Source organism: Mesoplodon densirostris, chromosome 4, assembly GCF_025265405.1.
Source record: "Mesoplodon densirostris isolate mMesDen1 chromosome 4, mMesDen1 primary haplotype, whole genome shotgun sequence".
Classification (NCBI taxonomy): Eukaryota; Metazoa; Chordata; class Mammalia; order Artiodactyla; family Ziphiidae; genus Mesoplodon; species Mesoplodon densirostris.
Window position 1 is genome coordinate 27295683 of NC_082664.1, and position 11851 is coordinate 27307533.

Consider the following 11851-nt stretch of genomic DNA (forward strand, 5'->3'; position numbering starts at 1 on the left):
GAGATATGGGGGCACTTCAATGCCCGCACAATAAACATTCACTGAGCATTTGCCCCATCTCAGAGTCTGCACGCTGGAGACAATGTGATGTGAATGTTGGTAGAGCCAGGGCTCTGCCCTGAAGGCAGCACAAATGTGCCTGGACTGGGTCTGGAAGACACCCCATCCCCGTCCAGGGGTCTCCCATCTTTATCTGATTTGGGGGCATCAAGCAGATGAATCAATCTGATTTGCAAAATCACACTGACAAATGGAAATGAGGGCCGGGGGTGGGGTGGGGTGGGAGGTTAGGGGGCCTGGGTGACGGGAACTGGTGGCAGTGCCCTGAATCAGCCCACAGGAAGGTGACCTTGAAGTTGTGGTTCAGGCTCCAGAGTCTGAAGGGTTCAAATCCCACTCCATCAGTCATGTGCTGTGTGATCTTGGGCCTTGATTCTGTTTCAACATCTATAAAAATGGGTGGGGGTGAGGGTGGGGTGTGGATCTATAGGACATAGGAATTTGGGGAGGATTAAACAAGAATCTGTGCAAAAGGCCTAGCCGGGTGTCTGGGCACACAGCGAATACTATCATTATAATTAGAAACAAGGGCCCCCCCGCCCCCCACTATTGCATTTCTCACTGGCGAGGGATCTCCACCCCCTCTCCAGCTCCATTTAGTTCTGAATGTTTTAGGTCATTCTACGCCTGGCGTTCTGCCAAGGCTCTGACAAAGACAGGAGTTTCTGCTCATTCATCCTAATGCAAGTTCCTGCGTTTATGATAATAGGGAAAAAATGCATGAAAGGGCTCTCTGCCTGTGGAGGGGAAATCTGCTTAGAATTGAAAATCTGAGTCCTTCGTTGGCCCAGCTCTCCCCTCCCAGCGCTTTGGCAAAGGCTGCCGAAGGGAGGGTGGCGGGGAGGAAGAGGAGGGGGAGGAAGGGGTGGGGGAGGAAGAGCCGGCCGGAGCGGACAGAGGGCGGGCCGGTGGGGGGCAGGGGCGAGGCCCCGGCTCGCTTGGGTGAATGGGTTTCAGGGTGGCTGAGGAAGCCGGCCAAAGAGGCAGAGTGAAAAGGCCAGGCCCCGGGTGGCGCTGCGCACGGTTTCCATGGCGACGCCAGCTGCTGCCTGGCCCGGCTCGCTGGCTCCTTCCGCGGGGCCTCGGCTGCCTCCACGTGGTTACCCGGCTCGCTGAGGAGGAAAGATCTGACAGGTCGCCTTGGCCCGGTGCGTCACCACCATGTTCTGGGCACTGTGCTGCCCTCCTTGGGGGAGATGGGGTCCAGGGAGGTGCCGTGCGAACCTCTGGAAGCTCATGCTTCATCCAGTCCAGCGTGGAAGGAGGGGCTGCCACGGGAGCCAGACAGGCGGGGTCAGGAGTGGGGAGGAGGACAAGCCAGGCTCTCGGAGGCCTGTGGGCCCTCGGTGAGAAAGGGCGAGGCCCTCGGTGAGAAAGGGCGAGGCCAGATGTGTGTTTTAAAGATGGCTGTGCCTGTGGAGGGCCCGTGGAGGAGGGATGAGGTGGCGGAGGTGAGGGGATGGTTAGGGTTAGGTGGATGCGAGGTTAAGGGGAGGTTTATACAGCAATCCCCAGAGGGACAATGGCCTGACCTAGGGCACCAGCAGGAGGTGGGGAGGCGATCAGAGCTCTTTAAGAAGTGACTGTATCTGGTGCTTGAGTGAAAGGATGATGACGCCTCCTGGATGAGGCGTCCAGGACATCTCCCAGGGCAGCAGGTAGGTGGGACTGTGCTCCCCAAGACAGAAAATAGGGACATGAACTGTTCTGGAAGAGAACTCCTTCCTACCATTCTTGTCTAGCTTCTCCCCCGCCCCAGAGCCCACCGAGGACTAGATCACAGTGGGGTTGTTTACATTTGCCAAAAGGGGAAGAGATAAGAAAGTACGGGGAATAAGAAATACAAGGGTGCTCCACTCAAATACACACTGCCCCCTAGGTGCACGCAACCTGAAGGAGCCGGTGCCCAGACAGAGCGTGCTGGCCCCTCACGTGCAGACGCACACTGGTTGAACTTCGTCACCTAGATGTGCAGTCATTTTGTTTTGTCTTGTTTCGGTCGTCTTAGTGTCCAAATCAGGTATCACACACTTAATTACAGTTCTGTTTTTACTCCCTGCAGAGTTCCTTTTACTAGCCGTGTCAGGGTGGAGCCCCGTTTCCTGCACCATAAGACAGGTCTACCTGTGAGGGCATCGGTTTGCAGCCACCCCTCGTTTTAAGTAAGCAGATCAGGCAGGTGGGAATGGAACACAGAGGACCCGGCAGTGCTGACCTTGGGCTCTACAGGAGGAATCTCTGCCACTTTATGCAACAGGCCCCATGAGTCTGAGGCTGCCGGGAGGTTCTGAAGGGCTCCGTGGACACAGAGCTTCCCTGGGACACATCTACCTACCTGTGTCATTTTGATGGGGACCCAGCCAGCCAAGGGTACACTTCACTGGCTCCCTCCCACCTAGTCTTGTCTTTCTACCCATAGCTTCTTGATATTTGGTGAGGAAATGGGGGTGTGTGAGGGGGAGTTCGTGCATAACAGAGCTGTCCTGTGTTCACAGCCCTCAGACCTCCCCTGACCACCTTCTCCAACACACTACCTCCCTCAAACTCTACTCCCAAGACCTAGTTTCCGGTTTTGCTGTACCCTTACCACCATCTGTAATTGTTTTGTTGTTTACTTGGTTATTACCCAAGGTTTATTGTGTGAGTGTACAGTCCTTGAAGCAGGGACTTTGTCAGTATGGTTCACCACTAAAGTTTCAGTCCCTAGAATGGTTTCTGGCTACCAGGAAGTGCTCAGTTTTTGCTGAAGGAATTACTAACTGGCTAGTTTTTCTTCAATGCAATCCTCCTCTGATGGAGTTCAGGAGGCCCTTGGGTGGTTTCCATGTCCATCTCTCTGTTTCCAAGGAGGGCTGGATTCCAAATATCCCTGTAGACTGGGCAAGGGCAAGGGTGTTATTTATCATCCAACACATATTCCCTCTGTGCCCATGCGTGCCAGGCCCAATGTGGGATGCAGCAGGTCCAGCGGAGGGCAAGACAAACAGGGCTCCTGTTCTCATGGAGCTTATATGCTTGTGTGGTAGACAAACAATAATATAAACGAATGAGTACACGCATAAATACATTGTAAGTGACAGAGATTAAATGAAAAAAGCCCTATAACAGAGGCTGTAATTAAAGTAGGGTAGTCACAGGAGGTCTTTCTGAGAAGGTAACAGTCGAGCTGAGTCCTGAAGGTTAAAAGGAGCCAGGCCTGTGAAGAGCTAATGGAATGATGTTCCAGGGAGAGGGACTGGCAAGTGCAAAGGCCCTGCGGCAGGAAACGACTTGGCTCCAGAAGGCCACTGGTCATGGAGGTGGGGCAGAACCTGGTGTTGAAGGCCTTAGAGCTCATGGTGAGGAGTTCGGTTTTTTATCGAGGCACACTGACAACCACTGTTAGGTTTACCCAGGTGAATGATGGGCTCTGACCCATGCTTTGGCTTCTAGGTAGAGAATGAACTGGGGGGGGGTGGGGGTGGATCTGGAAGTGGAGAGTGAGGAGGTGAGAGGTAAAGGCAACTTAGGTTAGGGCGCTGGCCATGAGGATGGAGAAAAGTGGGTAGAAATGAGACCTGCGGGGGGAGGGGGTACAGGGTGGGATGGGGAACTGAGAGGACCTGTTCAGGGTGGGGGTGGGGAGGGAATGAGATGAGTCTCCAGGACACCCAGGTCTCTGGCCTGAGGAATCCAATCAATCTGGTAAACAATGCAGTGTCCAGCTGCTGTCAGAGAAAGACCCAATATTTATTGGACATGTGAGAATCTTTCCTCCAGAGTCTACCCAGGCGGGGCAGCAAACGATTCCACCCCGCTACCTAAAGAGCCCCCGTGTGCATGGCGTGAGCCACGGGGTCACGAGCAGAGTTGGGAAGTGTTCTTATCAACACTGCAGCATGATTTTGAATCATCTAATTCTTTCCCCAGTTCTCGCATTTGAAAGCATGCCTGGACCCAATCGTTGGAGATGCAGTCCTCTACCTCTGAAAGGCCTTCCTGCTTAAGGGGAGCAGCTTTGTGGCTGCAGAGGGCAGAACCAGACGGTGAGAGGCACAGGGATGGAGAGTCTAGCTCAGCACAACAAGGAAGAGATTGCTAATAACCGGAGCTTTTTCACAGGGATGAGCCTCCCATCACTGGATGTATTCAAGCGGAGGCTGACAGGATGCTGGGGTATCCCCAACCCAGGAGCCAGTCAGAAAGGAGACTGAGTTCCTGCGATTGTGAACACTCCTTTTCTGTAGCCTCCCTGCATCTCAGGAGGACAGCAGCCGCCTCCCACAGCTGCTCAAAAACCCCTCTGCCGGCTGCCTAAAGACTACGGGACTAAGTCACAGCTAAGCCGGCCCTGCTTGCTCTGGATTTAAGAGTCTCTGTTTCCTCTCTGCCCATGGCCAGGAGAGGAGCAAACCCCAGCGTGGGCCGAGCAGTGGGCTGGGCTGATGCTGCGCAGGCCGGTCCAAGCCCTCCCCGCTTTTCAGGAAAGGGCGCCCTCACGTCCGTGGGGCTACTGCAGCCAGGCACGGTTGCCTGAAACTCGTCCACTCACAGTCCAGACTCCTGCAGGGACACTCCAGGGGCATCATGGATATGAGGAAAGGGCTCTCCTGCCTAAGCTATCAGGCCAACCCCAGCTCCCCGACCTCTTCCCAGCAGAGACGCAGCTGCCCCTAGACGGACAGAACTGTACCCGGGGAGTCCTCAGGGACCCGGACCCACACAGGCCAAGACACAGGCTGCCTGGTCCCAGCTGCGGCGGAGAGTGGGCTAACACTTCCAGAAGGCTCTGAACTCTGGCAGGTGTGATTGCTTTGCTCCAGGACTGGTCTCAGCTGCTGCAGTGGATCCCTCTGAGCTGCTGGAGGGTAGAGAGTTGGCATCTGGTGCCACTCTAGGGGGGCCGGGGTGTTGTGCTTGTAGGAAGAACAAGGTCCGTCCTGGCCTGAAGGAGCTGTCCTTTGCTGATAGGACTGCAAACTCCTCTGTTATCAAAATGATGATGATGACGACGACAATAGAAAAGGCAGGAGGGAGGGTCAGCTGCTGAGCTGTGGCCCCACTGGAGCTGCCCAGACTTTCCAGTGGCCGCCATGGAGGGGGAGGGTCTAGCTGTCATGAGCTCCCCGCCTGCCTTGGCTGTGGCCCTACACCTGGGGGCCAGTGTGGAGACAGCAGGTTAGCATTCCTGACCCCTCAGATGTGGAGACCCAGCTGGGAGCTGAGGGACGGGTGGGGGGCTGGCAGGGGCCGCCCTGCAGGGGTGGGGCGGGCCCGGAGGCCTCCTAGCACTTCTAGCCAGCTGACCCTGTTATTTTTAGCTCTGGAATGCTCCTCTCCGAGCCCCCTTCAGTTCTATTTATCTTGGTTTTGTGTCTCTCTCTGTTCCTCTCCAGGAAACTCTGCAGCCGGAGTGGGATAAATGGAGGGGAGGGGGAGGAGATTCGGGGGGCCAGAAAGAATAGGAGAAATGGGCTGGGGCCAGGCTGGAGGAAGAAGTGGCCACTGCTCCACCCCGCCCCTCCCCCAGGTCCAGAGGCTGCCTCTTTCTCTTTTCTGCATTTCTTGGGTTTGGGCCACCAGGCAACCCCTCCGCCTTCTCCACCACCCCTGATAAGCCCCCCTTTGTTCTTGTCAGCATCCCTGTCCCAGTCCAGGCCTTGGACAGCCCCATCCTCTCACCTTCTCTCCTGGGCCCTCAGGTGAGGTCATATCTAGGGTGGGGGTGGGGAGCGTCAGCCCCTGACCCCTGCCTCTCGGTCAGGATGCACTGTGATCCCTTGAAGGACCTCCTCTGTGAAAATGAAGAACAGGCGCGGTGGGACTGGGGACTGGGTGAACCCGGACCTCAGTCACATTCTCTGTAAAATGGGAATGACAACCGGTCCTCTCTCTGAGGGGCCTGTCGTCAGGGCTGCATGAAATGGTGGATGTGAAGCACTATTGACACGGGAAAGCTGCGAGCCTCCGGTTTGGGGTCGGTCACATCCCATGGGGTGCTTACGGGGACTGGTGAGCATGAGTCTCCTGGAGGCTTTTTAGCAGCACTTGGCAGGAAGCCACATCCCTCCCCGCAGCCTTCCTTAGTCACCGCCTGGCTGCTGAAGCTCTGGTTACAAGGGCGGATCACTCAACCACCGGCTCCTCTCCCGCCTCCCCCAGCGCAGGGGTGCTGGTCTGCAAGATGCTGGGGATGAGGGGCACCTGTTGGCTGCCTGAGGCGGGGGCGGGGTGGAGGGGGGCTTCCAGATGACACGCCTCCCGCCAGCAGAGGAGAGGGGGCAGCGTGGGAAGGGGAGGGGAGTGTGATCCTGCAGTTTACCGTGATGATTTCCTGCCTGGGGTGGGCATGCCGTCTCTTCCTGTTCTTTCCTTTAAGCTGCCTTATAGGGAAAGCCCATCAGCCCTTGGGGAGGGCTTGGCATCACCTGGAGGCGGAACTCAGGGGAGGAGGCCCTGTGGTCAGCAGTGAGCCCCGGTAGTCCCGGGGCTGAAGGAGCGACAAGAGCATTCTGGCCACTGGCTGCGGTCAGTGAGTCAGTCAAAAATGGCTATGCTCCAGGCTGAGCGGCAGCCTTGGAAAACTGTGTGTAAAGTGGGTTAGGCATGCCCAGGCCAGTCCTGGGTAAAGGCGAGGGAGGGGGAACCACCTGGGGTGACCACTGTCCCTGGAGCATGGGACTGACACCACTTAGAGGAAGAGAAGAGGGAGCAGCAGCTGCCAAATCCCAGGAAAGGCACTGACCTTTAGAACAGGAGACAGAAATAGCTGGGGAGAGGACAGAACCTGTGTGGGAGAGATGTCCCAGGCTGGGCAGGGGCAGGCCCAAACATGAGGATGGGAAGAAAGCCCTACTGGTACCGACAGCTCCGTACACTGTGCTGGGCATTTCATGTACTTTCACTTATTTCCCACCTCCAGCCTGCGGGGTGTGTATTAGCATCCCCATTTCACAGATGAGAAAACTGAGGCTCAGAGGGGTGTGGCCAGGCTGGTAACCAGCAGAGTTGAGACTGAGCCAAGTCCAGCTGGTCTGGTAGACCACATTGCCTGCAGGCCCGCCTCCCACTGCCAATCACTGCTGCCATCACAGGTTGGGTGAGGATACAGCTGAATGGATGCTTGCTGCTGGCCTGATGTGGGGGAAGAGGACGTCCTCTCAATGAAGCCTAGAGGCCCTGAAAAGTGAACCTCAACTGGTGCTGTGTATTAGGTGACCCCAGAGCCCCTTTACTTTGGCCGCCGGGGACCAACTTTTCTTCCCTCCCTTCCTCACAGAAAGAGGGAGGGTCAGCAGTCCCCACCCACCCCCCGCCCCCTTCCTCCAAATTGTGCTGGGCTCAGGGCTGGGCAGAGCCCCTGGAGACCCCTCCCCTGCAGCAGTGGCAAGGACAAGCTTGGGGGAATGGCCCTCTCTCACACCGTGGCCTGGGAGGGCAGGTCAGAATAGCAGGCTCAAAATAAGGCCGCCTGGCTGGCTGGCTCCCCCATCTCCCTCCCCACTGACAGCTTCCCAGCCTGGGCAGCTCCCAGCTGTTTCTGCTTATCTGAAGCCAGGGAGGTTGGTTGCCTGGATACCAGTGCTTCTGATTAGCAGTTGGGTCCTTCTGGGGCGGGAGGAACTGCCGCATCCCCAGCCAGCTGGGCGTGGCATCCCCAGGCTCTGCTGAACCGGCCCTTGGAAAGGTGGCAAGGGAGGATTTGGGCGGGCATGGGGAATGCTTAGAAAAAGACCCCCTTTGCCAGGAGTTGGCTCAAAGCGGTGCTTTAGAATCAGAGAATCTGGGCCTTGCTGGCTGTGTGACTTTGGTCACATTAACATCTCTGAGCTTGTTTCCCTGCTTCAAAGAGTTGTTTACAGAGTAAATCTGATGACTAGGTGAGTGCTCAGAGCACAGTGATCCGGTGATTTTAACCCATTGCCCCCACCTGACACGGTAGGGCCCCTCTAGACCCTGTCGCCTATCTGTGTCCTCCAGGGAAGCCATGTGGGGTCCCCAGGGCAGGCAGCTGTGGAGCCTTGGAGGAGGTGGCCCAGCTCCTGCCTCCTTGCTTCAGGGGGAGGGCGTGCCACACCTGCCTGGTGCCCCCAGTGTGCAGCTGGGGCTGGGGAGGCGGGCCTGGGGATGGAATAGGGAAGACTGGACAGGAGAACAGGTACTGGGAGTGGGGTGAGCACAGCCCAGTGGTGGGAGTAGCCCAAGGTGGCCTGTCACCAGCCCTGGGGGTGAGGGCAGAGGAGATCAAAGCCATGGGGGCAGGGACATGACCAAGAAGACCTGTTCTCCTGTCACCTTAGGTCCAGTGGTCCCCAAGGGACCTGCTTCACTTGAAAGGCAGAGCCCAGGGCTGTGAGCAGGATGGGAGAAACCTAAATCCGCACCGCAGGAAGGATTTTCCTAGCTCACCCCTCATCTCTCCCAAAACCTTCCATAGAGCCAGGCCCACAGAGCGGGCAGCGGGTCTGGATGAGAAGCGGCAAACGGCTAAAGGGCCCCAGTGACCCCGGAGGTGTGTGTGGCCATCACAGACCCTCTTCTTGACCCTCTTGACTTAAGAAAAGGGCAGAGAAAAGGGATGGTGGGAGGGGCAAAGAAGGGGCACGATTTCACCAGGGCCTTGACTTTCTCACTCTCTGAATGGAGCAGGAGATCAGCCTGTGTCAGTAGTAAAGCGAGTGGAGCCCATCAATAATGCAGAGAAGCGCTTGGGGCAGCTAGGAAACGGTTACCAGTCCATCAAAGCAGGGCATGGGCCTCAAATACAAAATGGAGGGGAGACTGGGGGCTGGAGCGAGAAGGGAGAGCTCGGTGCCGCCCTTGGGGCTCTGGGCTGAGAGACTTGCCGTCCCTCGGTTGGGCCCAGGTGTTTTGCACGGTCGGCCGTCCAGCTGGTTAGGGCAGAAGGGGGCAGTGCCCACCCGTTAGAGATAAACTTACTCAGGGAAACTTCCAGAGATGGGGGCTCACTTCCAGCAGCTTGGGAATTGGGGAAATTCTAAGGGAGGGGTGCTGCTTAAGAGTCAAGAGAAGAAAGTGAACCCCATCAGGAAGGGTCTGGAGTAGGTCTGGGTGGAAGAGGCCCCCAGCTCTCCTCCCATGCAGCGCCATCTTGCCCCAGGAGACCTTCAAGTTACACGTCTGGACTTTTTTTTTCTGAGATCAGAGGAAATCTATGAACAGAACAGAGACAAGATCAGATGTGAATGAGCAAATCCGCTCGGGCTGCTAGTGGAGACGGTAGGGTGGTCAGGAAACCTGAAGACATGGATCATATGATTGTGTCCTATGTCGTCCTGCGAGATCAACAAGCCATTTATTGTATATTCACCTTGGCCTCCAGCCTGGGTGGTCCCACTGTGATTTGGGAGAGAGGGAACGCAGGGACGAGTGAAGGGACCATCAGAGCTGTCCAGTGTCACAGTCTGGTGTGGCCGAGGGCTTGGGCGGCAGCCGCGGAGCAGCGTTCGGGGTACAAATGACCATTCTTGGTGACTAGCTCAATGTACGTGGTGGGGAGAGAGGCCTCAAAAGAAATTCCTGGCTTCTGGCTCAGGCAGTTAGGTGCTGGGGGCATGGGGCTGCCTTGTATCCAGAAGAGAAGCCCTGAGGCTCTGGGGCTGGGAGGTAGGGGGAAGACAGCGAGTTTAAGATCCCTGTGAGACCACCAGCTGGCAGCTGAAAACCAGGTCGGCCTTGCTGCTGCGATGGGCCAGCTGACTGCACGCAGGCAGCCCTGCTCCTGCGCGCCCCCCAGGCCGCCGCACACCCACAGGAAGAAAGGGGTCAGGCGAGGCTCTATTAAAGCCCTTCTGACTGGGGCCTGGGGCTAGGGGCAATTCTGTCGCGCCGAGCAGCCTCCCTTCCAGAAGGGGACCTTTGCTCCTCCGCAGCCCAGGGCACCTCGAGGCCTTTCTTCCCTCTGCCTGCAGTCCGGGCCCCGGAGCAGCCCCATGAGGCTCTTTCCCATGGGCAACATCCCAGGAGAAAGGCTTCCTCCTCCACCACCTCCTCCTCTGCCAGCAAGGCGCCCCGGGGGGCCCAGGTGCCCTGGGGTGGTGGGTGTTGAGTTTGAGCCCTCCCCACCCCCACCCCCCCGGGGGTGAGTGTTTACACTCTCTGTTGCCTCCCAGTATCGCCCTCCCCCAACCAGGGGCTCCTGGGCCTTCTCCTGCTGGCACCCGACCCCGCACAACTGCGCTAGGAAAGGCTTTCCCACGAACGAGTCCCCAGACAGCATGTGCATGCAAACAATCCGATTACAGGGGCAAACAGCAGCCTGGAGAGAAGGACAGATAACCCATGAGTGGCCCAGGCGAGGGAAGAAAGGAACAGAGTTCAGCTGAAACTGGAGGGGTGGAGTCTCTAGCAGGCTGTTTGGCAAGGCCCAGAATGCCAGGAAAGGCCGCAGAACAGCAGGAAGTTGGAGAGGAGGAAGCTCGGGGGCTGGCAGGAGACAGAGGGTCCCAGGGACCTGGTGAAGACCGGTGGGTGTCAGGTCAAATGGGAACCCGAGGAGGGCTTCCCTGGTGGCGCAGTGGTTGAGAGTCCGCCTGCCGATGCAGGGGATGTGGGTTCGTGCCCTGGTCCGGGAGGATCCCACATGCCACGGAGCGGCTAGGCCCGTGAGCCATGGCCGCTGAACCTGCACGTCCAGAGCCTGTGCTCCGCAACGGGAGAGGCCACAACAGTGAGAGGCCCGCGTACCGCAAAAAAAAAAAAAAAAAAAAAAGGGAACCCGAGGAAGGCAGATCAAAAGAGTCCTGCAGGGTCTGGACGATAAGGTATCATTTCCTTACGTGTGCTTCATTCACATCCACACCTGCTGTGTCCCAGGGAATGTTCCAAAGATGCAGAGAAAGGACACAGTCCTGGTCCTGGAGCAGCTCACAGCTGTGAGGGGCAGACACAGGGCAGGGCCCCAGATGACAGAGCCCAGACGCAGACTGGAAGGCTCTGGGGGCAGGGGTCAGTGTCCTGGAGACGGTGGACCCAGCTTAATCTATCTCGAGGGACACGGAGCAGACGTCTGGGGAGAGGAACAGCGGTACAAAGGCCGAGAGGCAGGAAAGAGCCTGGGGCTTCCCAAGAGCTACGTTTAGGTCACAGTGTGGCTTTGTGTGTTTGTGTGTGTGTGTGTACACGCACAGGACTGCAAGCGATGAGATGGGGGGGCACAAGTAGGTCAGAGCCACCTTGCCAAAGGTCCTGTGTTCTCCACTGCAAATTTCTGGACCTGACTTGACGGCAGGGGAACACATGTAGATGACACGGAGTGACGTGGTAGGATTTGTGTTTCGAGGACAGACTGGAGCGGGAAAGCAGTTGGCTCGGGAGCTGCCGCAGTGATCCATGTTTGAAATGACGAAGGCCTGAAATGCTACCTCACACTTCTGCGGCCTTGTCCGTGCCAGGCATTGCTCTTCTCTTTGCAAAGAGGAATTCACTTGATAACTGCAACAATCCTATCAAGTAGGTTCTATTATCCCCACTTTGCAGGCCAGGCAAGTGAGGCCCAGAGGGGTGAAGTAACATTCTCAAGTTCCCATATTGAAACAGGGAAGCCAGGACTCAGACTGGCCCCAGAGTCGGCGCTGAATGGAAAGGGCCCGTCTGTCAGGATGGTGAAATGGGGCAGACTGGCAGGATGTGAAGAAGGAAGAGCCGGGCTGACTGGAAAAAGCTTTTGAGGGTGGTGGGTGTAGGAGAGGGAGAGAGAAGTGAAAGATGAGGGTGAGGGCGCCCACTGGGTCAAACGGTGTCCCCCGCCCAAGAGTCACATGTACCAGGAGCCTGCAAATGTGACCTTATT

General features: G+C 57.1%; 1 long non-coding RNA gene across 1 annotated transcript; it reads left to right on the plus strand.

Annotated features, from left to right (window-relative positions):
- Positions 1–992: 992 nt before the first annotated feature.
- Positions 993–6291, plus strand: LOC132487891 (uncharacterized). Its single transcript, XR_009531699.1, has 3 exons — positions 993–1208; positions 2123–2222; positions 3970–6291. It is a non-coding gene; the product is annotated as an uncharacterized LOC132487891 (long non-coding RNA).
- Positions 6292–11851: the final 5560 nt, after the last annotated feature.